The 20,426-nt window shown below is 38.9% G+C and overlaps 1 protein-coding gene across 2 annotated transcripts in view; it reads left to right on the plus strand.

Moving 5' to 3' along the window:
• The window catches only part of kcnh3 (potassium voltage-gated channel, subfamily H (eag-related), member 3), a 50,081-nt gene that overhangs the window by 948 nt on the left and 28,707 nt on the right, over nt 1–20,426 (plus strand). The window contains exon 1 of one of the 2 annotated variants that reach the window (XM_088383988.1): nt 7,266–7,357. The exons of the other annotated variant lie outside the window; for it this stretch is intronic. The gene's annotated coding sequence lies outside the window, so the exon portion shown is untranslated. Of the gene's footprint in view, nt 1–7,265; nt 7,358–20,426 lie in introns of those variants that run through there. 2 annotated transcript variants of the gene reach the window in all.

Below are 20,426 nucleotides of genomic sequence, written 5' to 3' on the forward strand. Positions count from 1 at the left end.
CAGAACTTTTGAGGGACAGTTTTTGATGACTGTTTTCTGTTCACCCAGCACACAAAGCAAGGCCCACAGAGGCATGCTTAGATGAGTTTTATTCAGAAAAAGCAGATCAAATATATTTGATATCAGAGCGGAGCTAAACCTCAAATCAATCAGCGACTCAATATTTACACGTTTTACTTCATGCAGGTGTAATGTGAGTCTATGGGCAGAATGTCCTGATGTATTTTTCCTTGCATGTGCATGCCACCCATGTTCATGATTGTGCACAAGAGCATCCCAACATTCCTCCGGGAGAATATTTGCTGTCCATTTTTGAAAAAGGTTAAATCCTCACGCAAAGCAAACTTGACTTTTTCCTCCATTGTCATTTCGCCTCGTCTTTGTGTCAGTACTTTTGTCTTTTGCTGACAGCCAGATGAATCTCAACCTCATATCTCTGCGGAGATGCTCATCACTTCACAGTTAATTGTTGATTGATAAAGACAGTTCTTCATCTTGTTGTCTCCAATATAATAGTGTCGTCTGCATTGGAATAAAAAAAGACAACAGTGCACAAATGCAGCCGCCTACTGCCTGCAACACACACACACACACACACACACACACTCAGTCAAGACGAACCAAACAGTAGCAAGGGAGGATGGTGACGAGGGACCATGTCTTTGTGTCTCAAGCGCTGGCTGTGTGGATCAGCCCCCGTCATGTCAAGATGTGGCTCAGCTCCCTTATACTGTCCCTCCCCCGGCCAGCGTACTAATAATTACACATCTCTAGCAGCACCATGTACAGCCATTGTAATTAACTGCACAGATGTCAAGAATCCATTGTGGCCCATTCTTGGCTGTCAGATGGGGTGGGGGTGCAGGATGAGGACGGTGGTAGTGCCGACTGTGGGGGGCGGGGGCTTGCCGCACTCGCCATGGTGAGGGGAGGAGGGGTTGTTCTATTATGTGTCACATACTCGCATCACCATGTGGTTGTAAATTATGCGACATTACTTCTGGAAAAAAAGCTTTTGGTGGCAAGGTGAAGGCCATGTGTGTGTTTGATTGAAGCGCTGCATCCAAATGAAAAACTGCTGTAATGTGTGTGTGTGCATGTGTGTAATGGTAGTAGCAAAATTGTATGAAAGCCAGGGACCGAGGTCGTGCCCAACCAAATCCAACAATCTACTAATATTTGGTACGTCATTCATTCATTCGTTGGTTCATTCATTCATTTATTCGTTCGTTCATTCATTGTCATTTCTGCTCATCCAAGGTCATGTCATGTGGGCAGTAATTTAAGTAGGGAAGCCCAAAGTTCCCTCTCCCTAGCCACTTCATCTAGCAAGTTCTGAGGGATCCTGAGACGTTCCCAAGCCAGCCGGGAGTCATAGTCTCACGAGCATGTCCTGGGTCGTCCTCAGGGGGCCTCCCAGTGGGACATGCCTGGCGCACCCTACCAGAGATAAAATGCCCAAGCCACCTCATCTGGCTCTTCTTAATACAGAGGAGTGTAATTCAAGTTAGTCAGCATGTTTGCAACTTTGTTGTTGGGTCTTGTGGAGGATTTTTGTGCATCTACAAATTTACAAAGCCAATGCAGAATCTTTAATTTTGTGCATAGAAGTCATTTTTAATTCACAGGGCATCGCTTTTTCCACTTGCGTTACCATGTATTCCAGGACCAGAGTGGAACGTTATCAACCGCAACTCACAATCTGCATAAACGTAGGATGTTTATATCTTGTTAAATAAACACATTATGCTAATTAGGCATCTGAGCAGGAGGTGGAAATACGACTGACACTGACGCAGTTTTCCTTCTAAGTCACTGCTTTGTACAATGTCATTTTGTACGTGTATTTTTTCTCACAAAATGCAGTCTTGCAAATAGAAAACATGTGAAATGCTTAATGGCTCACTGCATTTAGTTAGCATAATGACGCTAATAGTAGATTCACACATACTCTCATTAACATCGTTATTTTGGAAGTGTGAACATGCGAGACTTATTTTTTGGGGGGTAGCGGGAGCATGGAAAAGTATTTCCCAGAAACGCCCTACACTTGCCTTAATCAATGTTCATTTGCCGTCACTGAGGCTGTGCTTCTTCCATGGGCAGCAGCAGCAGCTGTGTGGGACTGCAGCAGTCAATTGGTCCGATTAATTGAGTAGGCCTCGACTTGGTGCTTAATCAAGTTAGAGCCTGAGTGCCCTCCACATTATGCCGTCATGTTCAGAGCCACAAGCTGCAGTTTCGTCTATCTACCTCATGCAAAATCTGACGAAAAAGCATGCAGAAGATTTCACCAAAAAATCAATTCACCAAAACACAGTGAATGAATGATTTTTTTTCTCATAAAATTGTACTTGGAGGATTCTGCACATAAAGTAACAAAATGGATGGATGTAAAGTGAATCACAGCCTCTTGTCCATGGCATGGTCTTTTTCTATTTGGTTTGGGGAGACACCGAGACTTGTTTGTGTGTGCAAATTTGCTTGTGTACGATATGTTTGACAGCACAGATTAGTTTTGAAGCAGCATCAAGTCTCAGGTGAATGTTTCCCCCGTGGCTTTGTGTGCTGAAGGCTTATGGCTCAAGCAGATACAATGATAAGCCTGCTAATGCTAATGGCTAAGTTGTTTGCAAAACGACACCTGTTATGCATATCATAAAAGAGTGAAAATGGCTCACAATATAGATATTTTGATAAACATACAATGACCTCTGCACTGCTAATCGGTACAGAATGTGACATTAAGCTGATTACAAATCATGACAAGCCCACTTAAAATGGTGTCATTTGGGATATGAAGATTAATCCTAAACCTGCTGGTGTCTGTCACGGGTGAATAATTCATTTCCCGAGTAGAACCGTAACAGTGACCTCCACTTCATAATTTGCAACCAATGACAGAGTAGATGTATCATTGTACAAGCCATAGTCAAACACACACAATTATTTATTTAATTTATTTATTGAATTTATTTATTATGTTCTAACAATAACTCACCAGTGATGGACAGTGATTTTCTAGGTTTTCTCATACTGTTGTGCAAACACAGAGAGATTTATTGCAATAAATTGTTCAAAATTTGTTATTTCAAAAGTGTGGCCTACACATTAATCAGCGCCCAAGAAGTGACCTTTAGGTTCAGAAAGGCTGGTGGGTGCCTTATGTACACAATCCACCTTTTGTACAGAGGAAAACCCCTGAAAGTCTGATGATGCAGATCTTGACCCTGTAGAAAACTTTAAGGGATCACCCATCTAACAGTCTAACCTCAATAAACCAGACAATTTAAAATAAATCAACAGGAACAGAAAGTACATGGAGAACAATGTTCACTGGAACGTCTGAGCAGAGATTTGAGCCGAGAACGTCTACAGACTGTGAGGCAGATATCCAAATCACGCAATGGCCACCATGCCGCGCCACTGCCTTTCTCAAAAATATTTTTGACATTTTTGTGCATAATCCACCTACCTGTGACCTTCCGCACCGGCACACTCGTTTCCATGCTCTGAATGCACTTGCCAATTTCACACCGCACCAACTGTGTAATGTTTCTCTAGTGCTATTTGTGCCGTGTGATTGAAAAGGACAACATATTCATTAGTCAGGCTCTTAAGTGCTTTCATGACCAAGAATAGAACAATCTTGAGAGTGTCATTATCATAATTTTAAATTCAACAATTTCGCTTTTAGAGACCGATTATGAAAACGATTGCTATGATCAATAATTACTGAACCTTGCTTGGCAAATGAATTAAGAGGGAGCCAATTACCACAAATCAGTGTAGATGCTGCAAGGTTTCGCTACATGCTCACACGTACGCACATAACACTCAATCTGCTAGATGTCAGTCATACATTATTGACAGTGGCTGCCTGCAGCAGGTTATCAGATGCGTTCACCTGCCGCAGAAATGCACCAAGGATGTCTCATATAGAGATAATTGACAAAAAAATCGAGTACTTACATTTTTGAGTTGATCTGATCCAATTTTTGGGGAGAGAGGATAAAATAAAAACGGATAAAAGAAAGTAAGAAATCATCATTTGATTAATCCTGTGCAAAAAAATCAAGTAAAAATTGTGGTCAATGACTGAATGAGCCTTTCAACTGAGAGTTATTAACTTCTCATATTTAAGCTTTATGCTACTTGAGTCAAGTATTTCTGCAAGTGATTTGTGTGAGCATTAGGAGACTTTTTCTCAAACCTGCCAAATGTGATGTACTTGGATGATGTCATTCTAGGTGAAAATGCACTCAGCATCTCAGGTCAAGTGTTCATTGCAGGCCAGTTATGACAGTAACACATTTTTTTTAAAGGAGAGGTATAAGTAGGATGCTGATGTAAGATGCGAAGGAGTTAGTGTGAATTTATAGTCATCCAGTCTCTTGAACAGTTCATTACACAAAAGAATAATCACCAGACTTGGCTTTCCATCCCTGTGGTAATAAATGAGACACATAATATGGGGAAATTCATGATAATATAAAAATAATAGCGATGCGGGAACAGTAAAGTTGGGTTTCTAGAGTGCATTAAAACAACTTTTAAATCTTTGAATTGCCTCTACAGGTTGTGTGTTGGCAAGTTTTTATGGAATATTTAGCCTTTTCTTTGACATTTCTTTTTTTAGCACATGGCTGTCACATGTTATGTTCATGCACCATCTTTAAAGCCTATGGCTATAGTATGAGAAGGCTTTACATCCATATGTGTACGAAACAGAATGGCCATATTTGGCTGTTTCTTATTCAAGTAAAGCTTAAAGACACCCTTAAGGGGGCATCAAATGCTCCATCTGGCCACTTCACACTACTTTATAACAAATTACATCAATCCTGTTTGCACAGACTTTATTACGCCATATGAATACATTTGAATACACAGCAATGATCATCGACTGGCGGCAAAGAGGCCATTTTGGTGTATTTCATTCACCGTATCATACATAACTATGACAACAAATTTAGCGGGATCGTCCCATGATTTAGAGTCTAAATCATCAATTAATTGAATGAATTGCAATCATTATGATCCTGAAAATATTGGCCCCAGGGGATGCAACAACACACACACACACACACACACACACACACATCCACACACAACCATCGGCAAAAACTTTTTAAGGGCCATTGTGTAGTTCTGATAGGCTTACCTCAGGCATCCACTTTGCTCTGCACAACACTCAAAATGGCAATTAAAAAGTATGGGCTTTTAGAAAAACCCATATTTGTGTGCCAATTAAAATGTTTAGGCTTTTACCTTCAAAACATCCTTTCAAAAAAGACTGTTTACGTTTCAGTAATTCTGCTGACCAGTATAACATGATTGAACAAATATGAAAAATAGAGGGAATACAAATGTAGCATCTATCAGAGTGTATAAGCATGATTAGCTAGCGTATCCACTATTACTTTGCTTTCATCACTTTCATTTACCACTATTACAGCAGACTGGTCTTTTTTTCTTTGCTTGGACCACTCAATTCTATTTTTTTTCTATTTTGTGTGTTCACAGTCCAACCTCCACCTTAAATGCACAATTTCACATTTTAAAACAACAAGACCCTTATGTCTTTCTTAAATTAGTTGGAACAAATTTTAAATTCAAATTTTGAAGTACCGGAGCCCAGTACAGATGAAAACAGTTAAAGGATGAGCTACTGATTGGTTTAGAACCTGGGTGGCAAACGTTTGTGGCGGGCCACTTTGTAGTTCATGACTTCCCTCAAAGAGCTGTTGAGGGTGAAACCGAATAAATTTGAAATCTCATCATATTATTACGTATACAAAACAAAACAACGGATTACTTAACAAAAAATAGTTGCATTATTATTCAAGTTACTGTCAACAGGTAAAGAAAATTTGTAAAATCACAAGAAAAATAATTTTATTGATTCCAGAATAAAGTTACTTAAGGAAAAAGGTAATAATTTTAAGAAATTTAAGTTCTAATTTGACAATAAATTCCAAAATTTGTTACATGAATATGTTACTTCTAAACTGTATTAAGAATAAAGTTGATCATTAGGAACTTTGATGACATTTTTATTCTTGTAGTATTTTTTTTCTTTTCACTGTGTCCCTAATTCACCCTGGTACGCCTCACCTTGAGTTGTCAGCTCATAAAAACCTATTCTGCCCTGTCTTAAATATTAATCACGCAGAATTGAAAAATCAAAATTTTATCACCCCACCCCGACCCTCTGTCCTCCTCGGTCATGTGACTGCGAAGAGAGTCACTTCCCTCAACCAGACTGCCAATTGAACTAAATCAGAGCCAAGTGACCCAAACAGGAAGTGGCAGCCAGAGCCAAGGGACGAAGGCTGTGGTCGCACCCGCCATCTGAAGACGATCGAAACACCGCAGCGTGGCCTCTTACCCGAAAGTTCATTTGACGTGTGTGCCTGCAGAATCTTTGCATGATAATATTCAATGAAGACAGTGTACTGTACACCCTTGCATATATTTGTTTTGGGAATGGCAGATGAGCCTTTTATGGTGTCATTAGCTGTACCATGACTCTCCACTTGCTAATCTCTTCCTGCTTTTGTTGAATTGCCGCAAATATTGACTTCCCCAACATGGTGACCGAGCAATGCTAAAACACAGCGTGCACCTGTTAATGGACCACAGGTACTGGAGCTTTAGAGCTCCAATTCAAACTTATTTTTATATGCTTTGCGGGTTATGGATAAAGTTCAAGTTACTACAAGACCAACAAAAGCCTTTTGTTTTCATACATTATGCACACGCCTATCCCTGCTGCTCAATGTTGGTTTAATATATTATCATCAGGATTCCATATTCTATTGGACAATAAGCTACGGTTCTGTCAGATAAGCTGCCCTGCTTACACACATTTGAGACAGTATCTTTGATGCTATTATTTGTCGTTGACTAGAAATCTACACATAAACTGTAGGCAGGGCTATTAAACTCATTTGTGTAGCGGGCCACATAATAGTTATTGCCTCTCCCAGCGGGCCGGTATAACTATGAAATTCAAATACTTATAAAAGCACTTCCTCATATAAAAACAATTGTCTCTGAAATATAAGAAGTGCAAAATAGTTGCAAGAAATAATACTTAAAGGGTAGTTTAAAAATAATATAAACAATAAAACCCTATTGTGACTTGATAATATTATTGTTATGAGGAAAATCAGCCATCTCTGGCCCCATCTTGTGCCTCTAGTTTGACATACAGGAAACCACAACACCCAATTACAGAAAAAAACAAAAAAACAACCAATCAGAGATAAAAGGGTGTGACGGAGTGGCAGTTATTAGTAACACGCTTGCGGACTCACACATTGCTGGCTCACCCCATGAGTGTTCCTAAGAGGTAAGTTATGAACAGTCTTTTTGGCATCTTTTGCAGTGTGGGATGATATGTTAACTTGCACAATGATTTGGAATGTACATGAGTTTGATCAGAATATCAAGTGGAAAGACCCAAAGCTTACTAGAAACTTCACATTTTCTTGACATTTCATTTCCTGTTGGCGTCCCATTACTTTTTTCCAAATTGAATAAACAGGGGAGTGCTGGCTTTTATAATTAAACCCTACACTCAACACATTTCTTTGAGCTTATTCTAAATCTCCTTGGAGAAGCAACTGAGTGACTTGAACTCCAAAGCGCTCCAATTTCAAATTAATTGGCTGCATGTGTGAACCAACCTGGTGTGGCCGATTATATACATGAATGTGTGTGTGTGTGCATGTGTGTGTTCTTTCATGCTGTAGAACTGTGGCTGCAAGCCACCGCCACGTGGTACCCCCACATCTCATCTTTTATTAAAGCCTATCAGAGTCATACAATTATGTAATTACGGCAATTATGCGTCAGATTGACGAGGTATACGCGTGTTCATGCTTGCTGTTCTTAATTTGTCGAGAAGCAGGCGTTTTTAAGGATGCTGTTTACATGTGGCAAGAAATAAGAATGGAAAAATGCCTTAGTATTAATGATGAACAATTTTGACTGTAGAAAGAAGAAATAAAAACACCAGTTGCCTCAGTCACAGCTGGTGGAGGCAGCCATGTTGCAGTCCCCGTAGTGCTGGTACATTAAGTTCCCCGGATGAAAAGCAAGCTTACATGAGAAAACTAAAATAAAACAAGAGGCAGTGTGTGAACGTGATTACTGTAATATTGCACAAAATTAAAAAACAAATTAACGACAACAGATTTAAAGTAGATGCCAAGAAGTGATACAACAGTGTGAATTAGAACAATGTCTTATTGCGATAAATCGTTTTTGACGAGATTCCTTAAATAGATTGTATTTGAGTATTTAGGTTCCACTGTTTTCATGTAGTACTGAAATAGACAGCATCTCTCTCTAGCTCTCTCTTCTCGATGCTTTCCACACCTCTGTGGTGCTGAAAGACACACAGCAACAATGTTGACTTTTCATCTGGTTTGTTTTGCTTGTGTTCTTAATAATAGAAAACACGAACAAAGAGAGTGTGATCAAGCACTCCTCACTCGCTGTGTGTACCAAAATAGTTTTTTTTATTTTTTTGTGCTGGCTCAATTACACCACAATTTTGTGGAATTAAATTATCCTTTGTATGGTTTAGGTTTGTGATTCTTTTAATTTGGAGGCGATGTGATCTGTGAGCTGGCCACACGTTGTCTTTTTCAGTGAATGGATTATGAGGGCCAAAATCACCAAATTATCTTGACTAATACGAACATTGACAAATTGACATGCTATATATGAAAACTAACAAAATAAAATAAACAAGAGCCTTATATAAGTACAGTGACTAGAAATGAGCAATAATAATAATAATAATAGTTCAAAGTAGTTAAAACTAGTTAAAAGTGTATGCTCAAAGGAGTAATGGTTTGGCCTCTTACAGACCAGATAGATTGCCCATACTAATGAATGTGAGGAGCTGGCAGATAAAGATGAGACAAAGGGAGCAACATGGAATATTTATCAGGCCTTAATAGAGAAGAAGACAGTAGGTAGTGAGTAGTGGCGAGCTATCTTGACTGTTTTCATTTGCATTCATTAATATTGTCACCACTGTTCGCTGGTACATTAAGCTCTTGTGTCCTTCTTCCTACTTATCTTATCTCCCAAACAAATAGCTCTTTGGAAGTGACATGAACCATAGTCAGAATTCTTTGGTGAGGATACTACGGCTCCAGGTAAAAATGTTGTGATAAAGACGAATGATTTAATTTAAAATGTCGGCTACGGAAATAGTCTCTTTTTTTAAATACAAAAATAAACTGAACAATGTGTGACACTGAACATCATTCATGTCAAACCGAACAAAAAACAACAGTCCTATCTTCAACATGAAGAATGAATCCTTGAACTTGAGAATTGAAAAATTCATCTCGTGTGACGTCAGTTCCAATTTATGAAGTTTTCTATGACTGTAAGGACGTATTTCAACGGTATTTTTTGGTTATATTTCAAATTGTTTTGACTTGTTCCAATCCAGTGGAAACAGCAATATAATAATCACGAGTACTTTAATTCCAAAATATTGCCGTCTGTCATAAGATTATGAGCGATTTGATGCTTCTTGTGAACATATTCTCAGACCTACGATAACAGTAACCCACACCACAATTTGCCTCATGGTTAAAAGATTATCTGACCCTTGAGCGTGCACATCTCGTACGTGGTGTTTCGTTGTGTCAATTCTAGCGTGCGTCAAGAGACTCATCAAGTCTGAAATGAGCATCAGATAGCAATCGCTCACAATCGTTTTGTAATCTATTTATAAATAAGTCTGTTCGTCTGTTTCCCTTTGGTTTTATGAGTCCAACCCGCCTCTCTGTCTGTCCATCTGTTTATCTATTCATCTGGCAGCTCGTCCATCCAAACTGCTGCTCTGTTTGTCCACCTGTCTGTCCATCTGTCTACGCATCATGTCTGCGGCTGTCATTCTGGCACTGGTGCACTGCTTTGATCGAATCGGTTTCTTCTACTGGCCAGCGGGATTAAATCTGGCCAGGAGAAGGTACTTGGTGTCAAGGTACATTGATGGTGTCTTAAAGAATAAATGAACCCACAATCCTAATTCGTCTCACACCTCACTAGTATTTGAATTGAAGCGTATTAAAGATAACACTAAAAAAAGGAAAAATACGATAAATGTATGAGCAGTTGCTAAAAAAAAAGGCACTTTGGATAAGTGGCTCTTATGACTTTGATCTAGATATTTTGTAGGATCTTTTGTGTAAGAGGGGCTCGAGTCTAGACAAATCCTCATGTATTAGTAAAAATCCAACAATTTCAAGGCATTGAAAAGGCATTAGCTGCTTAACATCTTCCAGAGCGGCTGGCGAACAAATTGCATGGTAGGTAGGGGCTTTATTAAATCCAATAAGTCTCAGTAGGAAATATATAAATGATGAACAAGTACCTTGCCATTAACAATTTTATGTTTTCACGTGGAGTAAAGTGATGAACCTGTGCAGGCGAATTCAAAGAATGAAAAATGTCATCTAAAAGGAGACCAGAATATGTTCATTTATCATGTAGGACCGTAAATGGAGCTGAGAGGACTCAGGAATGTGGAAAGACTGACACATTTGGCTAAAAGTTGTTCATGAGATTTTTTTTTTTTTGGTTGTAATTCCATCTAATGCATTCTAAGCATTCATACATAATTGATAAACAATATAAAATGTCATTAAATGGGTGATGTTTGGCCATGAAGCAAGTTTTTAGATTCCCTGCTGAAAATATCTTTAATTTAGCGCAATGTTCTGAAAACCAAGAAGGGGAGCAATTCTGTGCGCACAAATCTGCCAAACGCTCGACATGCCACCATGCGGAGTGCAGAGGCCACCTTTTGAAGTAATATGGGGGCCAACGAGATTAAATTTAGATTCAGAGTTATGCTTTTGATAAAAAACCTGAAAGAGAATGGCAACATGCGAGATTCGCACCAAGGATAAGAGATTAAAAAAACAACATCCTACTTTATTCATCGATATAAAACCCACAAAGACAGGCATCATATAATGACTTCACACTTTCATAGGACTGAATTATCATCAGGAAAAATGGAATGTCGAATGTTCTTGGTAAGAATCCAAATCTCCTTTATAAGTTTTGTGATTACTTCTAAGCATAAAAATATCAAAACTCTGGCATGTGTGTTTAGGATTTTTTGGTTATTTTGTATTTATCAAGTATAACATATTCAAAAAGATGTGTGGTGGAAAAATGCCATTTAAAGTCAGTTTTCATTGAGATAAGTATTAGTTGGGATGTCACCCCTTTATCTTTTAAAAATTAAAACATCACCGTGTCGAAGACTTATATCACGGCATTAAATCCCCCCAAATCCAGTTTATTGTTTTTCCAGTAATACTGCTTTCTTCATGGCCTTAAAATCCAATTTAACATGAATTCCTTTAGGGGAGGCCAGGTCAGATCAACAAAAGGCAGCTAGTCAATAGTTAGCATTTTAATGAAGCCAACAATGCTTCCGGCGACAAGCATCCGAAGGGCCCTGGGTTTCATAGATGAAGGCAAACCTGGAGGCATTTTGGATTTTTTCCCCGTCGGTACAGATGCAAAGACATTTAACGAAGGCAAAGAGGGAAATGAAAAGCTCTAATCAGCCTAATAATCATTTCATTAGAAACAAAAGTACTAGAGAATTAATCAGAAGATACTTTTTTATAGTATGCTGGAAGCTGATTGTTTTGTGCACTCAGTCGTTTACACTTGAAGGCTCGGAGAAACCGGGGGAATTATGTTGACGGAATAAAGAACGACAATACACTTTTAATCAAACTTGAACAAAATAAACCAATGGTAGCAGTTATGGATTGTGTCCGTGGCATATTTAAGACATTTTAACAGAAGTTTTGAGGACTTACTGTTGATTCATTTTAAAAAGTAAAATCTGAAAGGCTTGCTGAAGCTATCAAATCATTTTTTCTCTACCTTGCATATTTATAATCGCCTATAATCGCGTTTAATTCTTGCAAACAATAAGAGAAGAGAATGACGTCAATTGTTTATTATCTGATATTTTTTATCATTAAAAGGAACCAAACTATCGGGGAAAAAATATCCTTAAAGGGGTTACGTCAACATGCTTCTTTACAATAATCTGTCATATTCCACAAATGGAATATTACTGAGAACATTGTGTTTAGTGGGAGCTCTTGGAACTCATTATTGTACAAAAAACATTTGACCTGGCTTCCTCTTTAACAACATCTTGAAGAACCATCATCGGAAGGTGTATTTTTACCGTTCATTTGTTGACTGATACCAAAAAAATCCTTTTCTTCCAGTTCTCACCCAAGTCATAGTGACAATCTGGTAGAGATGTCCACGTTGCCATGGCGCTCAGCGTGCCAAGGCAGCAACAGCAGGTTGAGGTTTAATTTAAACCAGAAGAACAAAGACAGACAGAATTAGGGATGATGCAAGCATGTTGAGGAATGTTAAGTATGATGTGTTGAATGTCGCTTGCAGCAACAGGAGGAACGTTGGGGGTGGAAGAGCTTTGATGTTGATCCAAAGTGAAGCTGAGGCATGTGTGTGTTTGTGTGTGCGTGTGTATTTGTGTGTGTATGTATGTATTGCACAATCCTTATAGTCACCACCCGGCATCCATACGGTTTGTGGTGCACCGCTCAATGTGTCAACTGAGTGTCATGGGAACACTGTAGGTAGGGCTTTGGTTGTCCTCCTACCCGCCTGTTTCGCCCACGAAACACGTAGACCCACACGACGTCACGATGACTCCTTTCGCCTTAGAAGCGAAAGGTTAACGTGCTATATACGGTACAATGTATGAACAAAAATATTGGGACCCACTGCTTATGGGTGAGCGGTTATTGTTCTAGAATCATGTGTTGGTATATTTGTCAAAACTATCATTGTGACCTGTGGAGGTTGATCTATTTGGAGTCTGCCCCTGAGTGCATGATAAATTGTTGAGCCATGTATTCTGTTTCTGGCCGGTTGTTTTTCCTCGGTTGCGGTGGTTTTTGCCAAATCAAATTAGAGGCTCAGAGATGGCAGGTTTTTTTTTTTTCATTAAATGCTTATCATGTGCAGTTGTCACATCAGAATGCTAGATTTAACAAATATGACTTTTGGGGGAACTCACTCTTGAAATCAGTCAATTGAGTTATTAGTTACTGTGGATTTGAGTTCATTTGAACCAGATGGTTACATGTGGTCAGGCTCTTCTTGGTCTTTTTATGCTCTCTGTCTCCATGTTGTGTTGCAGATTGCAGTGCGTGGATGGTGTCACATTGAAGGAGAGGAAAATATTAGCACACGTATTGTTTTTGTGTCATTCTTGCCATTGTTTTGCGGCATTGCGTCTGGATGTATTTTTCTCAGAGGGACTTGAGAGTATCAAGAGATGATCTCTAATAGAAGCAGTGGGATGATGACTTTGTATGAGGACAGATGTTGTTGTGATTAGATAGAGTTTGGTTTTGTCATGTTTTTATGTGGATCGCCTTTGTGGCTCCAGACAATGCAAACAAAAATCTCCCCATTTCACGTATTATAAAAATAACTGCTTTCAAAATTAATAAACCTATCTCTTGATTCATTATAGACAAATATATAATGAGTGCACTTTGGGCTAAATTGTCCTGAATGGAAGTCAGTCCTTTGATTATCTGCACGGATGCTAAAGTGCTTTCATGTGTTTGCCTTCTTTGGGGATTGAGATTTGATGGAGGAGGATGGGGAAGATCACTTTGAGGCTATTTGGCTGATGTTTCAGCGAAAACACAGCCCGTTTCATGGCTGGACCTTTGAGACATGATTCCAAAGTCAAGGATGAGAAAGAAGAAGAAAAAGATTTAACTGGGGCCCGATGATCAACACAGTGGCAATTGAGCTTCAAAATGCAAAGTGCGAGAGAATTGGCTTGTTCGTTTCACATTTGCGTCTGCCAAATACATGAAACAATTTGATGTTTTATGTTTATAGTGCAGTGTGTTAGGATTTATTTTCTAATATGCTCTGTTTGTAGTGATCTGAAGGTGTTAATACATAAAAAAAAAAAAAATGATGTTTGGTCATACTGGTGAACTCATGCTAACTGGCTAATTCTCTTGGCTTGACTAGAAAACATTGCGGACTATTTTTAATTTCAGTGTACTCAGTAAGCTGTCTTTTGTTATTTTGAATGTTTATTGATTCAAAGCCTTAGGGAATAACAACAACCCTCAGGATTCTTTATAAAACCAATTTAAGTTTGCTTGTGGCTCCTTCAATCACAAAACACTCCTGGTTTGATTTGTGTGGATGGCCAGCCGACGATATTGGCTGCTTGACTGCAATTATATTGAATAACCTGAAAAGACTAACATCGACTGGTGACCTCAGTTTTTTTAAAGGCGCTGACAACTCTTGACAGGACCACACGCTGACTCCTCACACACCTCCGCATCACTGCGAGGAGGGCGATGATTATCACAGGAGATGGGCTTTTCCTACTATGTTATCTCTGTGAAGGGCAAACATTTGGTGTGCAAATCAGAATAGTCTGCAATTTTTGCACCGTTCTGTACATAGTGTGAGGGCATGTGTGTTTTGGGGGGGTCATGATAAAAGGGTAATGGCTTCTTACATCATTTCCATTTTCGCCACTCTTCAGCCACAGCGGGAAATGCAAAATCCCCCCAGGAATCCCGACATGAGAATAAAAGGGAGGCCATTCACGCGACAATAAGCTGGCTTTCCTGGAGGGCATTACAGAGGATATTGGGTCACACAGAAAAAGGTGGTAAAAGAAATGACTATTGATCTGCAAGCTCTGAGAATATGGGGTCAAGACTCAGTACAGGTCACTGGAAATGGGACGGCGTACTTGCCAAGTCACGAATATGTATTCATGTAGCATTTCACTCTTTGCAAGCTTTCTGTGGATTTTACAAACATTAGGAAATGAAATAAGAACATTGAGTCCTTTGTAGGTTTTTTATTGCTATAACTTGATCAAGCCTACCAATTCACTCTTGATAATTGTCACATTAATGAACGTATGAGAGTTTACTCCATTAATAGTGAACTTGTGTTTGCTGCATGCGCCACATGCATGAATGTGCGACACTGATTACCAATTGTGTAATTCAGTGGCTTGGTGACAATGCAGTGCCTCAGTTAGTGAAAACGCAATCCATGCCATTGCTGTATACACACTTGCTTAGACTTCAGACTCAGTAGCCATCATTTATGGTGCTGACCAGTGCTTGAACAGAGATCTTCAGCTAAGTGGAGACAGCCATTATTAACGGTATTGTTCTGTAAGATGGTGTCTTTTAAGTTCAGCCAAAATAAATAAATAAAAGCAAATTAACTGTATATAATGTGAAACCTTAAATTATTAATATCCGCTCAGAACGTCCCTGAAGTGAACGAGATTGTGTTTGCCGTAATATCCTAATTGGGGAGCTGATCGGTGACGATCAGCAAATTATTACTTCATCAATTTTGCATAAAATGTAAAATATCTGCCAGCTGATCAATTTGTGTGAGTTATTAATGAAGATATAAAAGCACCCCTCTGCTTCATTTCATCCTATCAAAGTAACTAAAATGTTACACCACCCTGTGTAAATGTTGTTGTAACTTACCGAACAAATAGCTTGCGTCTTTATAGCAGCATTTTACGATTTGTTTTTCCCCCTTCTGCCTATTGTATTGACTGTCGTCAAGCTGTTGCCTGGGCATGGTGCCCGACAAATGCTTTGCCATCTCTGTTCACTTCAATCTCAAACTGAAATGCACCCAAATAGTGCTATTGTTTTCTCAACCCAGACCCCTGTCAGGGTCTTGTTTTCTCTCTTTTGGGAAATGATGAGCTTGGTCAAAGAATAAAATAACTGGCTTTAGTGCTAGACTGGACTAGAATTATTTATAAGGATTCTTCGCAAAGAAGCACACAATTTGGCACCAAAAAGCACCAAAGGAAGCCATGAGATGGAAAAATGCTTCATTTCCCAGATATTACTGTGAGAAGCACGACAGCGTCTCCTCTCATTGGAATGGATGATCATCCCCGAAAGGCGGCAGGAATTGGGAAGTTGAGTTAAAGAGCTGTGCTGTGATAATGGCGGTTCCGCTGTGGCATTGGCGACTCTCTGTTTGCTTCAATATGACGACAATTCATCATACTGTGCTTCATCATTTCACTGACACTGATGACTGAAACACCTTAAATGAATTCGATGTAAATTGCATCATGCGCCAGGTTGCTGAGACTTTTTTATTGTCTTTTCGTGAAACTATACCCTGAAATGTAGCCCAACAGGCTTTGAATTTACGTTCTGTTTAATTCAAAGTATTTTATTATGACATCGAGCCAACTGTTATTAGATTAAAAAGGCTGTGATTGTTTTTTCACCAAAGCGCAACTGATGGTGTCAGAATTGACCAAATGGTCTTTGACAAGCACCTGGCAAACAACAAGGCTTCATAGAATTGTTGTTTTTCTTCGTTCCAACAAATCTGAATATTTTCCAGACTCCCCCCTTTTTTTAATTTACTCTCTCTCCGCCCCAGTGATTGCTTTATTTTCTGCTGTCACCCATAATTTTGCCCCTCCTTCCCGCATTGTTGGCACCACTCCGCTCATCTGCCGCAATCCTAAATTAAACTCCAAATTAACATAAGATGTCTATAAGCATTCATTGGATAGTCTTCCTAAATCATTATTCATCACCACTTTCATCTTATAAGACTAAGCAGAAATCAAACAAAGCCTGCTTCTATCTCCCGTTAAATGCACCGATTTTGCGGTGTCATCAAATGTATCTGAAGCAATAATGTTGAAATATGTTTATGGGTGATTACATCTCCGTATGTAATTTGTTCCATCAAATTCAAGCTATTGAATTCACGTGTAAACATACAGTTTAATACAAGTCTAAAAGCACCAGCAGGCATCCCGATTAACTCCTTTGGCATCTCGGAAAAGGGCAGTTTATTTAAAAGCTTTGCAAAGTGCCGTCAATTGGTCCCTTGCACGCCTGGTTGAAGACTTGAATTGCTTGAGGAAAAGGTACACCAATCTCTTTCACTCCTTTTTAAAGAGTGGACCTTTGAAAAGAAGAGGTCCATTTCACTCCTCATTGCCTCAGATGGAAGGAATTAATTGTGTGTCAGTGGGTTAAACCGGAGCCATTCGTCTGAAGAATTGGTCTTGTGAAACACAGTTTTATGTGTTAACACGATGCAAGAGGATCAAAAACAATTTGCTCACAAATGCTGGTCAGATTTAGAATGACTTTTTTCTTTATAGATTGAACTGGTTCAGGGTGAGACCAGAATGTCAAGGTTATTAAAGTTGCCAAAAACGAACAAAAAATCAATTTAAATAAACATGAACAAAATACAAATGAAAACTATATTTTATATTTATAAAACAAAGTAAAATTAAGTATAATTATAGTGAAAATGTCCTTCATTTGTATTTGACAATTTTATTTTTGGTCTATTTGACCAATACAGAAGAATTAAGGTCAAACAGATAAAACTAATAATTAAATTACCAATGAAGATAAGAGGTAGAAAATGGACGGACAGACAACTATATACCCCCTCAAGCATCCTTAGGGTGCGCATATGTGCATTCCTCTCGTATGTCTAGCAACCAGCCCATCATGATTGCCAATCAAATCTTGCCCATTGTCAGATAGAATCAGCTCCTTAATTAATGCATGACCTCTATTTGCAAACAAACTGATCCAACTTTGTAGAATGAACAACTTTCTTTCCAGCCAGCCAGCCAACCATCCAAAAAGGTAGCAGCGATAGCACGTTAATGAGACATGCAGCTCGTCAAGCCAGGGTACCCGTGGTTATAAATCAAGTGCATTGCAACACATTATGGAAAAGACCATGCTCATCATTCCCAGACCATCCATCATGTTGTCCCGGTGAGGCTGCACATTATTCTCTTCGTGAGTCGGGCTTTGACTGCGTGATTAGTGTTGGGACTTGCTGGAGGTGGCCTCACTCTGATGAATGGAGCATGTGTCATACTATTGTAGCACTATCATGGCATACATCTCCTGTAATGTAAAACTAATGTCTTGCGAATGACTGACACCGCCTCCATCCGAACTCGATTCGTAGACAGCCAGGGACAAGGCTAGGCGATAAAAAGGCCAATGAAACATTTAATAAGAAATTGTTTGAATTTTCATGCTCAAGTAAAGAAAAGTAGCCGTTTCCGATCTTTTCTGCAGGCCACCTTTAACATCTTAAGTGGTAGTGTTTTTTTTTTTGTCCACATTATATATAATTTTAGTTTCTTCTGAGTAAGTAATTTTCCATGCAATTACTTTAACCTTTTCAATTTTCACAATGTTTTTTCAAGATACATACATAGAAGAACAAAATAAAACGTTATTTATAAAATACGACTCTTCCAGGAACCACAAAAAAAGGAACATAACCAGATCAGCCATTGAGAGAGGACTGTCCAACTTCTTCATGATTCTGCTATATTACGACTTCATGCTTATAAAATGACGACTTTTTTTCTCAAAAAAAAAAAAAAAGACTTGTCATAAGAGCCTGCCGAGGAAAAAATAGGCATGTCTGTTTTGTCTGTCACATTTTGGGATGGACTTTGGTTCAAAAGACATTCCCGAGGCCTATTTTCACTTCCATTAGTAATTTGCTGCAGCATCCAAAACCATTTCCCTCATTACTTCTCACTCTTTCTCTTTTTAGTGTCGTTCATTGATGTTTTCAAAGGGATTGTACCAGCACCACCTAATAATCTCTTCACGCAGATTCGCTTCACATTTCGCTTCCCCCGTTTTATTTCCTTACCTGAACCCTCTTGCTGGCAAGTCTTCATTTTCTAATTTAATTAGTCGCAGCATATTGATCACCTCATTGTCAAATGTTCCTGTTATATTAAGAGGCAAATTTGCTTCAATTAAGTGCTGTATTTCTCCCTATTTCTCTAATTGTTTATCATTTAGCAGTTTATCACTGTTGCTACCTTCATTTTTGTTTTATAATTTTCTTCGATTTCTTTCTTTTTTGGCTAATATTGAACTTTGATTTTGATATTCTGTGACTGGGGTCATGCATTTGAGTCCATCAGCTTGTGTTGTTTGACAAGATGTATTGCTGAGTGAAGATGTTGACCAGTTGTTGACCGCTGTAATTAAACCTTTTAACTTGTGCGTGTATGTTAGCACGTTTATACATTGCCTGTGCTGTCAGTGAAGATATTCTGATGTAACGGTCTGGACTTTGGATAAAATGTCAAATGAAATAGAGTTCAATGGGAAATTGCCTTTTAAAAGTTCAACCACATTGAAGTTTGCTCGGCGTCCCAGAACAGATTGTCATAATGTTGTGGTGCTGAAACGGGAAAGGAAAAAATTGATATAGAAATTAAACTCAGAAAAGTGCCAAGAAAGGTCATGGGAGAAGGCCAGCGTGAACAGCGGGAAGCCGCAAAGTCTCCTCTATCGACTTTGTCCAATTTTTAGTGGAATTTCAGTAGGTGCCAAGGACATAAAAACACGCATAAAACAAAAAGTGATGAAGACAGCTCAACTGAGAATATCCGGACAAAGTTCATTTTCTGGTCTAAATGAAGTCTTGGGATGGGAAAATATATTTGGATTTTAGGAGTCTGATCACAACCTCTGTCCCCAAAAGCGGCAACAGGCAAACGTTAGCACCTCGAATTACTGATAAAGGACACGAAAAAGTCAACCAATTTGGTTTGACGGTTAATTCCAGTGCTTGTATCAGGACAGGGACTTCAAATTGTCCCCGTGTGTCCCAGATAGATGGGCCACGCAAAATTGCAATTTTTTTTTTGCTGATGCAATTGTGTGTATTCAGTGTAATGGTGTCAAAATTGGAAACCCATTTTCAAAATTGCCCATTAACTCACTCACACCAGTTCAAATTATCTTTGACTTCTATAGTTGTGAATGGCAGTGAATGAGTAAAAAAAAAAAAACCATTACAGGGGCTACTTGCAGCTTTATTTGAGATTATTTGTTTGTGTTATTGCATTTCGATCACCATATAAAACAGGATCAACCAGCTTGGAGGCTCTGCACTTGGTTTGCAATTTGATTTCCTGCGGTGAGAAGTGCGCTTCTCATCAGCGGTTGCTATACCTCCAAACCTGCATGCGGGGAGCACTCCATCCATCCAAATAACCCCATCTCAGCTGGAGTTGTACATGGTCCTGGGGTTTATGGACTTTTGGGTTGGGTTGAGAACATTTCTAGGTGAACAGATTTTGGTATAAGTGGTGTCAGGCCCTTTAATGAGTCAAATGACTATATTTTGCTTTCATTCATTAGCCACTCATTTATGATGTCACTATCATTTTAAATGATGTGGATTGTTCGAAACAAATCATTTTCTTTTGCGATTCTAAGCCACTGTTGCGT

This window comes from Syngnathus floridae, chromosome 8 (genome assembly GCF_059516105.1).
Source record: "Syngnathus floridae isolate MCC-2025c chromosome 8, RoL_Sflo_1.0, whole genome shotgun sequence".
NCBI classification, from domain to species: Eukaryota; Metazoa; Chordata; class Actinopteri; order Syngnathiformes; family Syngnathidae; genus Syngnathus; species Syngnathus floridae.